Source organism: Echinops telfairi, unplaced genomic scaffold (assembly GCF_000313985.2).
Source record: "Echinops telfairi isolate 266 unplaced genomic scaffold, ASM31398v2 ScPeMD7_70;HRSCAF=299, whole genome shotgun sequence".
NCBI classification, from domain to species: domain Eukaryota; kingdom Metazoa; phylum Chordata; class Mammalia; order Afrosoricida; family Tenrecidae; genus Echinops; species Echinops telfairi.
In genome coordinates this window covers 35,417,253-35,430,363 of record NW_022103968.1, presented here as the reverse complement: position 1 = coordinate 35,430,363, position 13,111 = coordinate 35,417,253, and the positions used below count along the sequence as shown (strand labels likewise).

At 42.0% G+C, this 13,111-nt stretch overlaps 1 pseudogene; it reads right to left on the bottom strand.

Annotated features, from left to right (window-relative positions):
- Window positions 1-357, bottom strand: part of LOC105978457 — an 8,934-nt pseudogene extending 8,577 nt beyond the window's left edge.
- Between the last annotated feature and the right edge of the window lie 12,754 nt (window positions 358-13,111).

The following is a 13,111-nucleotide window of genomic DNA, read 5'->3' as shown; positions in this document are numbered from 1 at the left end:
TACAGGAGCCTGTCCATTGTCCCCAGAGGCAGGGAGCAGGCCCACCCCTGTGGAGGGATGAGACAGCAGTCTGGCAACTGATTGCCTTCAGTGAGGGAATGCCTGCGCATCTGACCTCCCCCCACAAGGTTGATGTCTGCTGTTGTTGAGATTCTGTCCAAAGAACTTATCTTTATGTTTTTTTTATAAGTTAGGTCTTTTATGATTATTTTAACAAATTCTGTTAATCTGTTCTTATCTGGAAATGCCCTTATTTCTTCCTCATACCTGAGAGACAGTTTTACTGGGTATGAGATTGCTGGTTGGCAGGTTCTTCAGGGTTTTATATCTGCTGTTCCCTTTCCTTCTTCCCTGCATGGTTTTTGCTGGGAAAGTTTTGCTGCATGGTTTAAGAACAGTTTTATTTGGCAATTAATCCACATATCATACAATTCAATAGTTGAATCATATTAAGAATAGTTGTACAATCAACCAATCAATTTTAGAACATTTTCTTCTTTCTTGTACTCACTGTTATTACCTCCACACTTCACCCCAACTTCCTCTGTCATACCCTCAAGAGAAACCATTAATCCAATTACTGTCTCTATAGATTTACCAATCCTGGATTCATATAAAGAAAAACATACAAAAACAAACAAACAAACCCTAACAGCAATAACAAAGTGAAAGAGAAAAAAACCTCAATTGAAGAGAAAACACAGGACTGTTATAAGCTAGAAAAATTTTAAATGGGTCAAAAGGGAGATCAAATGATAAGGTGTTAAATTTAACCAAACTGCATCTGCAGCCATCCACTCTCCAGTGCATTCTTCCTGAGAGCAAGGCTGTTCCCATTCCTGCTCTGTGGTCAGGGGCTTCACTGGGGGCTGCGTCCACGTGTATTTCCACTCACTCTTTGTTCTAAAGCTGAAATGCCTTTTAAATGGGTCAGCAGGGCATAAAATGATAAGGTATTTCATTTTAACTTAATCATTTCTGCCACAATTGACTTTACAACGCTCTCCGTCTTATAACAAGGGTATTCACGTCCCTCAATGATGGTCAGAGGGGATTCACCAGAGGCTTAATCTGCAAAGGGATTTTGGGCTTCCACCGTTGTCCAAAGCCTCCTGAACACTAGGTGTAGAATTTAGTCTTATTGGTTGCCTTTTATAGAAAACTTTTTGCTTTTTCCCAAACTGCTCTCAGAATGGTTAGTTTAGAAAGCTTAATTATGATATATCGTGGGTGTTTATCCTCTTGGGATTCTTTTAGCATTTTGTATGGTTATTTTTAATCCTGTTTCATGATGTTTAGGAAGCTCTTAGACACTCTTTGTGTTTTTTGTTGTTGTTGCTTTTCCTGTTCCGGCATTCTATCACATGTAGTTATTCCTCTGAATAGCATCTCACATAGTTTTTAGACTTTTTTCAAATTAAAAAAAATGAATCATTCTTCTGACAGCATGTATTCTGCATTCATAGCATTATTTTCCAGCTCATCAATTCAGTCTTCTGTCCATTGTTTCATTTCGATTGCTTTGCTCTTTCATGTATTATCTATTTCTGGAATCTTTATAAGATTCTGAATTTCTATTTTCTATTTCAGTATGGTTTTAAAAGTTTTCATTTGTTTTCTAAGATTACTTTTGTAGTCTTTTTCTGAATTCTTCTACACTTCCCCCCATCCTTAGCTCTCTTGATCTCTCTCCTCATTCAATGAAATCACTTAAGAATTCTCATGAGGGAGTGGGGAGCGGGGAGGGAGGGGAAAATGAGGACCTAATGTCGATGGTTTAAGTGGAGAGAAAATGTTTTGAGAAACGATGTACAAATGCGCTTTACACAATTGATGTGTGTATGGATTGCGATAACAGTTGTATGAGCCCCTAATAAAATGTTTAAAAAAAAAAGAATTATTCTTCTAAATTCCATTTTCTGGTAGTTCTGAGTCTTATGTTCCTTATAACATAAGGTGTTGGAACTACCAAGGTATGTTGGTTCCATATATTAGTCACCTGTTTACACCACTGTGTCAAATTTCTTCCCATGAGCTGTAATTATCTGCTGTCTCTGAGACATTGTGGTTTACAAAATTTTTTTTTGCATGTATTTTTGACCAGGTAGTTCTGGATTGGATATAGATATAGTTTTTGGAGGTGTGGGGTGGGGCTGGATGTGGGGACAGTGTTTCCATTGAGTTGAGTGATAATTAATTACTAAATAAAAAGAAAAATACAGAAGACTCGGGTCGGAGCCAGCACCTTCTTTCTTTCAGTCACCGGTAAGTGATGATCAAAATATCACTGTGGAAGTGCAGCCATGGATGTGTAAGAGTGAGGGGGAAGGTGGTGACTTTTTTGGGCACCAGGAGGTTATGGGGAGTTAGAGATGATTCCACTCCTCTTACATCTTATGCTTCTTCTCTGGCAATTTATCAAACCAAACAAAAGGAAAAGCAAAAAGAGGAGAGAGAAAGAAAAACGAAAATCCCTAGCCAATGCTTATAGCCCCAGAATCCTGACAGTCTGCCAGGGCACCGAGTTGAGGGTTTGTTACTATTGTTACAGCGCTCGTGCGTGTCTGGGTCACACCCCACTACCACTGCTCTGCTGGTTCAAAAATAGCCTTAAATTGGCAATCAGACCCAGGGCCTTGAAGCCTCGTAATCTGTGGACTCTGCTGTTCTGATGATCTAACATTAGCAGTACGTTGACACCATTGTGCCCAGAGCACTGGTAGTTTCTACCAGCTCCACGTACTCTGAGCAGGGTTTGTAGCTGCTGCTAAGTGCGTGTATGTGGGACTGAACCAGGGATAGTTCAGTCTCCCCATGACAGCCTGCTGTGCTATTGCTATTCAGCTCACTTCACTTTTTTTTTTTTTTAATTCAGAGATTCAGGGCTCCAGGTTTTTCTTTGTAACTATTTTCTCACTTTGTTGAAGAGGGTAGGTAATATTTCTGACTTGGTCACCATCTTTCCTGCAAGGTTCTTTTTTTTGTTTGAAATCTTAAAAAACACAGCCACCACAAACACTAAGCTGTCATTTACAAGCACCAGCTGATTGGTTCCTGTTAATCCCTGCTGGTGTGACCCTGATGAAAATGAAGAAGCAGTCCATTGAGACGTAAGAGGCCCTCCAGCCTTGTGCTGGCATCTCCCTTTCTTCTGAGAGTCCCTCACGGCCCTCCTAATCTGCATCCCTTAAGGCAGTGGTTCTCAACCTTCCTAATGCCGTGACCCTTTTAATACAGTTCCTCATGTGGTGGTGACCCCCCCAACCATAAAATTATTTTTGTTGCTTCTTCATCACTGTCATTTTGCTCCTGTTATGAATCAGATGACCCCTGTGAAAGGGGCGTTCGACCCCCAAAGGGGTGGTGACCCACAGGTTGAGAACTGCTGCCTTAAGGGAGGAAGGACTCTTTCCTCAAGGACTCATTTCTTTTCAGGACACTGATCTCATAGAAGGATGGGTTTGACTTGAAGCATTAATAACCAGTTCTAATGCATTGAATAGCCTTGGTGTTCGTTGCTGTTGGGTGCCACTCATAGCAACCCCACGTGACAGAGTACAACTGTCCCTGAGGGGTTTCTTAGCTGTAATCTTTATGGGAGCAGATCACCAGACCTTTCTTCTGTGGTTCAGGTGGGTGAGTTTGAACCACTAACCTTTTGGTTAGGCATTTTTACACAGCAAGGACTTCTTGAATAGAATTAGTCATTGTGAATTTTTGCTAAATAGCTTTTCACAATATCATGCAGTCAAACAAATACAAATTCAAGCTGGAGTTTTCTGCTTGTCATTTTCCTTCCCTATGAAGGTCTAATCTAAGATTAAACTTTTCTCTGCTTTCCTCATAGGTCCCTAGAGAGAGCCCTTTTTCTTGGATCCCTTCAGTGTTGCCTGAACTTCACTCATTCCGATATTGCTGTCTTAGTTTTTGCCACACCCACGTATCACTGTTACTGTTGTTTAGCCAGTCTCCTTTACATTAGATCACTTACAAGATAGATTAATCTTTAAAGAGAACTTTAATCATTATCAGAAAGAGGAAACCAGCATTACTCGTCATAAATAATAGCTAACCATAAAAATAAATGCAATGAAGCCAAAGCAATGTGCTCAAATTCTAATCGATTCCTTATTAAGAATCTAAGTTGAAGGTATACTTTCTCTCTGTTGAAAAAGGAAGTAGCAAGCATTAAAAATAGTGCCCAAATACAAATTCCTCCATGATTTAAATTCACTGAAAAGCTAATATCTTTCTCCTAAAGAGACTCACTATTGTTCAAATCCTCATATTACAGGTTGCACCCCCCACATTGGAGGGGGGTGCTCTGTTGATGGCTGTCTAATCAGACTGATACTATTATGGCTTTAAGGCGAATGCTCAAGCCATTCCCTCCATGGCCAGTTTTGTGTGCCTTAAATTCCCTAGGGTCTTTTACAAGTCTCTGTGGCCTTTGTTTCTTGCCTCACTCACCACTCCTTCCAGATCTCAGAGAGGCACATTGTGTTCAGTGAGTAGTTTTCTCCCAGAGACTGTCAAGAGAGGTAGAACAGTGTGTGGATTACTTAACCCCTCAAAGCCTTCGTCTCCTCATCTGCAAACCATGGAAGTATAATAATTTTAGTCTCATAGACTATTGCCAGGACTCAGTGATCCAATGTAGAGAAAGTGTCTTGCACAATGGCCTTAATAAATGTTCAATAAGCGGTAACAACTGTTGTGAGTCATTTAGTCATTAAGTCTGACCCCAAGTGCCAGCTCCTTTCAAACACTCAACTCTGAGGCCACCCCTTTAGTCTGGCTGCACGCATTCACCAACTCTTACAAATGCTGCTGAGCAAAGGTTGATTGCCTGGAATGCCATTTGTGTTTGTTTGGTGCATCTCAGATCTGACATAGCTAGCAAAGTCAAGGAGTTCTGAAAGGGAGTGTGATTTGAGGCGTGTCCTAGTGTTCCTATTGAGAAACTTCTGACTGCATGGCGAGGTCATTGTTTCTCTCCCTTAGTGGAGTAGAGGGGCAGCTTCTAAGCCAAGGGGCTTTGGGGTGGCCTGCTCTCTTGAGCATGAGGCAATACATTCACATTGTAAGTGTCTTTGTGTGAGTAGTCCTTTTTATGCTGCATACACCAGAGTCTTGGAAGCCAGGCTCATCCTAATAGAAGCCAAGCAGAGAACCATACAGTAAAGGGAGGTCAACATTCTTTTGAACTAATTTATCAATATAACACAGCACAATGGTGTTGGGTTACCAGGGTCAACAGTTAACAGTCACATTCCTCAGTTGTTTGATTGGCGAAATGCATTAACAAACAGCTTACAAAACTCTTTCTGATTAATCATGTTAATAAGTTTGTGTGTGTGTGTGTGTGTTGTAGTGTTACAAGTTCTTTCCATTTAATTTGGTTGGACAGCAACCCATTCTGGTGAAGTGTTTTGACTTATCTGAAGAAGCAATGGTTAGAAAGCTGCTGGGCCTGGGATTTTATTGTGATACCATGTAATCATTAACCTCGATGGCTACTGATCTCCTGTATTTTGACTCCTTTCCAGAGATGAGGGAAGTGTTTGTAGGGCAAGGGCAGAAGATACATGAGAGGAGCCCCTGAATCAAGGAAATGGGCGTGCTATTCTGAGTTGAGCCTGAAAATGTTGTCTTTATTGGAAAATTTGGAAAGTTTTGCCTGCATTGTCTCTGAGATGTCACAAAGCCTAAAGGAGTATTTGAAAATACTAATAATAGTTTCAGTGAGTACTTGTCTTTTCAAAGTGGCAATGGAAGGCAAGTGTGTACTTATTTTTCAGAGTGGAAATAGGAACCTTCTAGATCAGGGTTTCTTGACTTTGGCAATATTGACATTTCAAATGCGTTTGAGTAGATGAGTTTGAATTGTGGTGCTGGAGAAGAATGTTCAAAATACCATGGACTTCCAAAAGGACAAACAGATCTGTCTTGGAAGAAGTAAGGCCACAGTGCTCCTTGTTGGCAAGGACGGTGAGACTCCGTCTTACATCCTTTGGACACGTTGTCAGGAGAGAGCAGTCTCTGAAGGATATCATGTTCGGTGAAGTAGAGGGGCGACAAAGAAGAGGAGGGTCCTCAAGGAGACGATTGACACTGTGGCTGCAGCAGTGGACTCCAGCCCAGGAACCATTGTTCTGTTGTGCACATGGTCGCTACAGGTTGGCACTAACTCAATGGCACTTAGCAACAATGAGCCGTTGTTTGGATCACTCTCCTGTACATTGCTGAGTCGTGACAAGTTGCCCCCAGGTGAGAGCTACTGTCCTAGAGGTATAGTCCTAAATCTCAGCTAGCCTGTTACAGGTCCATTCTGATGCCTTTCCATCACGTCATGTAAGATACAGTTGAACGTTTAACACTTTCAGTGGACCCTTACTTATTCTGACTGCTGTTTCAGTCATTCTGTGTACATCAGGATCTTTGGTCTACCCTGCCTCTCCTTTTTCTCATCTTCCTCCTTCTTCTATCCACAGTATGATTACTGCTCACTCTAAGATTGCTAATTCACCTGCGAATTCTTCTTCCCTCAGGGGTGAGTAGCAATCAACTGGGTGACAGAGAGTTTTGATTTAGGTTTGTGATGCCTCATAGGCCATCCAGACAAACCTCCCCACATTATCCAAAAGAAAATGAATATTCTTTCATTAAAAATAGAAGTCTAAAGGATGGCAATTTAAATGGGGCAAGCCAAATCAAACCCACTGCCATCAAGTTTATTTAGATGCAGGGAGACTCTATAGGGCAGGGTTTAGCTGCTCTTTAAAGGGCTCTAAGACATTAACTCTGTATGAAAGCAGACCATCTTCTCTTTCTCCCCTGTTGAGGCTGGTGGATTTGAAGGCCAGTCTTTCAGTGCCACCAGGCCGCCTTGAAAGAGGGTGGGAGGTAGCAAAATTCTGAAATTAAAAGTGTCCTATGCATGATCTTATTTAATTCACACACCATCCCCATTTTACAAATGAGGAAATTGAGGTTTCATGAAATGAAGTAATTTGTTCCGGGCCTCTGAGGTTTGCTAGTATACAAAGATTTTAATACAGGCAGCTGACCCTGGGGAGGACACTTTTAGCTCCTGTTCAGTTTGAAGGGGGCAGAGGGTCACTGACTGAGACCGAGACTACGAGGAGCGCCGACTTTTCAAGAGTTACAAGACCAACTTGGCTGAATTCTAGAGCCCTAACTTTAAGTATCTGGGCCTATGCAAATCTTCAAATAGATGCGGTCCCATTTCTCCATTTCTATATGTCAGTGCAACTGCTTCTGCTTAGCGGGGTGGAGTATTGCTTTCCCAGTTTAGAAAGTTATTTTCTAAAGGCAGCTGAAGTGAAGAATATGGTTCAGGGGGTGCCCCAGCGAGCAGGTGTCAGGGCGAGGTGGGGAGGAGGAGAATTTTAGGGCTGGGGAATCAAGAACTAATTTGAACCTTTGACCCTAGAAGAACATGGGAGGGGAAACAAAAGTACAGATATAAATCTAAAATCTGGGCAATACTTAGATCGCCCTGTTCTAAACCTTGTTGTTTTCTCTGTCTCCGTTTGCATTTCTGATACAAAAGTACAAACAAATCGCTGTAGTTTCCATTTTCTTGGTGGCAAAATTGTATGAAAACGACAAAACAACAACAACAACAAAAATCAAACCTCCCCATGTTCCTATTACAAAAGAAAACGTATACTAGAGAAAAATTAGAAATAAGATGAAAAAAAAAAGACTAAAAATATAACCCACAGTCCCAACCACAGAGCAAAAGCAACCGTTTGTGAACTCTATTCTTGTAGGTCACAAAGAAAATCTTTAAGCACATCGAAATCAGATGATTGGTTCAACAAGATGGGAAGGACGGAGGAAAGAGAGTCCAGGAAGGACACCCTGGACACAGTAAACTCTCTTGCATCAGCTGCACTCTGTTTCGATAACCATGGTACATATTGCCGGGTAAAGAATGCCATTTCCTAAAGAGTGTTCCCCCCACCTCCCTTTGGCCTTCGTCACGGACATCAGGAATCATCTCTCTCTTGCTGCTCCTCAAAAACCTCTCTCCAAGTTTGGAGGAGGGACTTTGAAAAACCCCTGGTCCTCCATGCGCTCCTTCAGTCCTCCCCAGAGGAGCACAAGCAGCCAGCATTTTGTGAACACCCGCTCAGATACGCTGCCGTGGACAAAGTCCTCGAACCCTGGATTTTCTCTGGACACCACCGTCCCTGGGCTTTCTGGAGGACGACACCGTTCACAAGTCCCGAGCATAGGGGAATTCAAACTGGGGCTGGGAAAGCTTTTCTTGAGCTGCGATCTGCGGTCAGTCGGCCTTTCTCTCCATTGCTCTGTCCAGTCCAGGTTGTGCGTATGTGAGTGTGAATGCTATGGCAAGTGGTTTAGATGTTTTACCCCATGGAGGGAAAGGCTTTTCGCCTCCTCAAATGATTTTCGATTTGTTCTTAATAAGAAATTACTTGATAATACAGAAGAGCACATCCAGGAAAAATCAAGTCTCTCTTTAATTTCTAGGTTTCCAGTTCTCTTTCCCAAGAGAGCCGCTACTACTGAGGTCTTATGTACCCTTCCGGACATAGTCCACGCCTGTGCCATATCCCTCCTTCAATCTGTTCTCTGGGGCCAGAGTGATTTTTTTTAATGTGCATCTGAGTCCATCTTTCCTGTGTAAGGCTTCTCAGTACACCGAGGAGCAAGACTCGGCGTTCTCTCTAACGGGGTTTCCAAAGCTCTGCCCAACTCTTCAGTCTTCTCACCTTTTTCCCTCAAAACTGTGCTCCCACCTGAGGCTCTCTGCCCCTGGCGGTCACTGCCTAGATGCTGTCACCCCGTCTTTGTCCAGTGAAGCCTTTTTAAGTCTGTGTTTGCACATCACTTCCTCAGTCACTTCCTCTCTCAGCAAAGCCAGATCGCTTCCTTTAGAGCATTTTTCATAACTTGTGGTCATATCTTTATATGTATGATTATGTGCTAACTGTCTTCCAACTGCACTATAAGCTTCCTGTGGCCAGGGACTCTTGCATCCCACACAGCGATGGCACAAAAGGTCTTGGCACAGAAGACTTGATAAATATTTGCTGAAGAAATAAATGAAGTCTGAACTAAGCATTTGGTTTGGTTGGGGCAATGGATCCCCTCTACCTCAACACCATGCAGTTTCACCAAGTGAGACGATTTGTGGATCCGTTCTTGTAAATAGAATCTTGGCTTTTCCGCTTGGGTGTGGGTTTAGAATGAGAGTATGCTCATGCGGAGCATTCAAAATAGTCAACTCCACGATTCAAGGGCTTTTCCCGGGGTCTGGGCCACTCTCCTGCCTCCCTCTTCGTGCCCCTCTGCTTCATGCCTGTTCTGGAACAACATGGCTTTCATCTCGGACTGGCCAGAGGAAGCTAAAAGATAAGTACCTCGAAATTACTCTGATGGTTTTACACAGAGCTGCTGTGTACTGTTGTGCTAGTTGTGTGCTGCGCAAAGACAGTGGGTTGAGGAGGCCATTTGGAACTGAAATTCAGCCAAACTGTGCCCCCGGGGACTGTGCTAGTCCTAAGGAAAGGGTGCTTTCTTCCTTCCCCACCCCCAATTTCCTGCCATAGATGGGCTTCATCCAGGAGTCTCTGGGCTGCAAAGTAGCTCTCTTGGTGGGTCTGGAAATTGAGTGGTAAGAAAAGCCATGGATACAACTGGTGCCAATGGCCCTTCTGGGTTATCAGTGCTTGTCATGTCTGCCATGGACTCAATTGATGGCATCCTTAAGTTTTAAATTAAAGTTTTTATTGTGGTTAAAATATATATATATATATAACAAAACATTTTCCAATTCAATGTATTTTACATGTATAATTCAGTGCTATTAAATTTCATTCATCGTGTTGTACAACCATTACTGCTATCCATTTCCAATCACCTTGAACACAAGCTCAGAACTCCCTAAACAACAGTTCTGCCTTCCCTCCTTTGCAAGAGAACCACAACTAGACGTTAGTCTCTCTGGGTGGGCCGATTCTAGACGTTTTATATAAGTGGCATCCTATAATATTTGTCACTTTGTGTGTCAGATTTTCCTTCCACATAAAGTTGTCAAGGTTTATCCACCTTGTATTCTTAAGATTTTAAAGGCAGAAAGAATGTGACATAGGAAAAATGTTTGGTGGTTAAAAGCAGAAACTTTTTAAGGTATTTATTGTGGGTTCTTTTTTCTTTTTTAAAACTTTTTATTGTGTTTTCAGTGACTTCCTAATAGCATGTAGCTGGAAAGAATGGGAAGAATTGGTAACTTTCAGGTGTTCTCTTAGAAATTAGATTTAATTTCTAAAATTAAGTTGATTATCTTGTCATAATGATGAAAAAAATAACAACTGCATAAAAAATCCAAACAAATCCATTGCCCCCAACTCAAACAAATTCACTACTCCTAGAGACCTTGTATAGGGTTTCTGAGATTGTAAATTTTTCTGGGAGCAGAAAATCTCATCTTTATCCTGGGGGAGCTGCTGGTGGGTTTGAACCACTGACCTAGTTATAGGTAGCAGCTCTTCACCTTGCCCACAGCATCACCAGGTCTTAACAACTGCATAGCTTTCTACAAATTAACTCAAGCCTTTTCTAGTTGAAGCATATTCAGTCTGTTTTTACGATTACATGTATACTACTAATACTTGTCATTTAGTGAGCCTGCCACATGTGCTGGGAATTGTATTGAGTATTTGGCACACATTACTTATAGGAATCATCATCTCGGTTTTATAGATCAGGACACTTACCCAAGGTCCCCAAATCAAAGAAGTTGTCAAGGAGGGCCTTGTTTCCTGGTCTCCTTGACTCCAAAATTTACATCTGAAACACCATTTGATGAAACCTTGTTTGTGGAGGAGGAATTTATCTTGTCAGCTTTGAAGTCCCTATCTTGGCCTGAGCACTCTCCTTATACATTCAACTTTCATGAAAATACTCCAGTCTCCTGCAAGTTCGAATCCTCGGCTTTCCTTTAAAAAAAAAAAAATGTCTGTGGCCCTTATATGGTACTACCAATACCCAGGAATACTTCTTGGTAGTGCAGCTAACTGGCCACTTTTTCTTAGTTAAAATAACCACAATTCACACTTGTGTCACAAGCCCCAAACCAACCATAGCCTTTTATCTCTGTCAACCGCATTGCTCAGCAGAAACACTAACATAGGGACATAACAATCATGTCAGGATTTTTCCCTTTGACAATCTCCTCACAACGGTCTGTAAGAGAGGACAGATTTGGGCAATTTAAAAAGGACCAAGGCAAGAAGAAGGAACCCTGGTGATGCAATGGTTAAGCGCTGGGCTGCTCAACGGAAAGGTCAGCGGTTCAAACCCACAGCCCAGCTCCGCAGGAGTCAGCGCTGGTGGGCTGTTTTCCTAACTTTCAGTCTTGGAAACTTCAGGAAGCAGTCCTACTCTGCTCACTGTGGCTTAGGCAGCAGCAGAAGTTGCCTGCAGTGGGATTTGCAGGGACAAAAGAGACTTCAGTTTACCAGATTAAAGAACAGAGTTCGTTGGGAGGGTGGGGCAGGAGGCGGTGGCTTTGAGAGCCGGTTTGCATGGCCTGAGGGAGGATCAAAACTGTGACCAGGAGTTGACTGTGATTCTTTGAAATTGTTGGTTAGGATGATGTTTCATTTCACCTTTTAATCTACGAAGACCCATCTTGTTTTTAGATAAATTCACTGACTTCATGGTCATATCAGTGCACATTAGTTTAGCACTTACCCTTTCCTGAGCTTTACAATCCTTTTAAAATTTAATTTTCAGAACCACCCGTACGAAGGAGGTAATTTATTACCAAACATGTGACAGGTGAGAAAACGGAGGCCCAGAACATTTAAGTAACATACCTGAGGTCACATCATTTCTTGGTGGCCCCAAAAGGACACAGATAACAAACCCACACCTGTTCGTCAATTCTGACTCATCGGACTCCATAGGGCATATTAGAATTGCCTTATTAGGTTTCCAAGGTTGTAAAATCTTTTATTAATTTATTTTTACTTGAAGTAAAAGAATCCACATCATTTTCACTTTTCCTTTTCCTCCTTTTACAGCCACTCAGATCAATGTGTAGGTCGGATGGGTAAGGAACGGAGCGGGTTTTTTTTAAGGGTAAGTTAATATATGTCTACTGACACACATCTCCATGTTATTCATAAGGAAACTGTAACTTATTCAGTCAGCAAATATTGGGTGAGGCCCAATATTGTTACAGGTGACCCTGAGAGCTAATGGAAACTGACCAAAGTTATTGGAGTTGATGAGTGGAACAGATAGAACCTCGGTGATGCTGTTGGAAAGCCCTTGGACTGCTAGCTGCAAGGTTGATGGCTCAAACCCACCAGCTGCTCCTCAGGCGACAGATGGCCTACCTGCTCTGGTGAAGACTTACAGCCTCAGAAACCCTACATAGAGTTGCGATGAGTTAGAATTGACTCGTTGGCAGTGGGTTTGGTTTTCGGAATGGCGTCGGTTAGCGGTTCCCTGGAGAGAAGAAAGAGTGGAGCAAATAAACTGATGTTAGGAATCAACACATATCGAGCCATGATTTTATATTAGTGTAAATAACTCAGTGCTTCAGAATGCCTTAACTTACTTAATTATCAAATCCCTTTATGAAGTCAGTATTTTTCTCCTCATTATACACATGAAGGCTCAATAATGTTAAATAACACTTCAAGGGCTATCCAGGGCATTAACGGGAGTCCAGGCTCTCTTCATGCCAACACTTAGCCCCTGAGCAAACCTTCTCTCTCTTTTTATTTTTTATTTTTTTATTTTTATTGTGTGTGTGTGTGTGTGTGTGTGTGTGTAAAGCACATTTGTACATTCCTTGCCCTCAGTTTCTTTCTTTCTTTTTTTTTAACATTTTATTAGGGGCTCATACAACTGTTATCCCAATCCATACACACATCAATTGTGTAAAGCGCATTTGTACATCGTTTCTCAAAACATTTTCTCTCCATTTAAACCCCCGACATTAGGTCCTCATTTTTCCCCTCCCTCCCCGCTCCCCACTCCCGCATGAGCCCTTGATAGTTTATAAATGGGTATTTTGTCATATCTTGCCCTGTCCGAC